At 32.2% G+C, this 1,291-nt stretch overlaps 1 non-coding gene across 1 annotated transcript; it reads right to left on the minus strand.

Moving 5' to 3' along the window:
- Positions 1 to 224: 224 nt before the first annotated feature.
- Positions 225 to 354, minus strand: LOC133298760 (U4 spliceosomal RNA). The gene has a single exon (XR_009749856.1). It is a non-coding gene; the product is annotated as a U4 spliceosomal RNA (small nuclear RNA).
- Between the last annotated feature and the right edge of the window lie 937 nt (positions 355 to 1,291).

A 1,291-nucleotide genomic window follows, 5' to 3' on the forward strand; every position in this document is an offset into this window, starting at 1 on the left:
ATTTGAGTTTTGGGTTCGATGATAACTTGGTCAGCTCATTAATGCATGTACGTATTTGGTATCAGCATTAAAGACCAAAAGAGTTATGTTGTAGGATATAGAGTCAACGGCCACAGACCACAGTGGTCAGGGGGGTACACTGTACAGTTGCCCTAAATCAATGCACAACGTTCAAAAATAAAGTCGAGCTTATGAACTCGTCCTCCTCAACCAGAATTACATACTGTTTTCTTACAACGTAAATAGTTTGGCGTATACGTATACTCTTCTCTTCTTTATTTTATTTTTTCAACCAGCAATAGACCACCACGGTTAGAACCTCACTAGCTGCGTCATTGCCCCAAGCTCAATGATTCTTCTCTTCTTTATTAAGGTTTCGAACTTCAACTCCGTCTCTGCTTTCTCGTGCAATTGAAATATCTCCAATGAATTAGTCTATCTTCATATTTAATTGGTCGGATATATCAATTTTTTTAATTTTTTTCCTTACCATAGTGTTATAATAATGATTTTCTGTGTCTACGTCAAACTGGGATGTTAATTAACAAAAGGATATGAGCCAAGTAGGCTATTAAAAATATAGAAAAGTGTATTAGAATGGATCCGCTCGTTGCATATTAGAGTGACCTGGTAACAATACCCCACTGAATGGGTCAACAAAAGTTGTATTATACTGCAACTTGAATAATCAGCAATGCCTATGATAAAGTCAGGTTGATCTAGTTCAGAGAGGTTCGAGTGATTTATATTATATTATGTGTTCAATTCTCACTATTATACCATAAAGAAAAAAAATGCATATGATATGAAAAGTGCAAACATCCTAAAATTTTGGTTTAATATAATTAACTTTTTTCCTTGGTTACTTCAGCTTCATTGTTTAGGTCCTTTTGGATGGCTCCTTATTCTTATTGAATACATAATTATTTTATATTTCCAGTAAAAAAACGCTTGCGTTTTATGCCCTAATTAAATGGACATTTCCGCTTACCCCCCCCCAAAAAAAAAATGGACATTTCCCTCTCAATAGGTGAGTTTTGTATTTAGTACATCCTATATAGTACCGATACCGACACGAGACACGTGACACGACACGTTTAATTCTAAAAAATGATAGATTAGGACACGTTAGGACACGTTTTGATATTAAATAATATTTTTAGTTTATGTAGTGTATATTATATTTAATATTCAATAATTTAACAAAAAAATAAATTTAAACTTATAATATTCATAAATTTTGTAAAGAAACATAACATATCTCAAATATTTATATTAAACTCAATAAAAT

Source organism: Gastrolobium bilobum, unplaced genomic scaffold (genome assembly GCF_033153095.1).
Source record: "Gastrolobium bilobum isolate Gb01-03AN ecotype WA unplaced genomic scaffold, APGP_CSIRO_Gbil_v1 utg33098, whole genome shotgun sequence".
Taxonomy (NCBI): Eukaryota; Viridiplantae; Streptophyta; class Magnoliopsida; order Fabales; family Fabaceae; genus Gastrolobium; species Gastrolobium bilobum.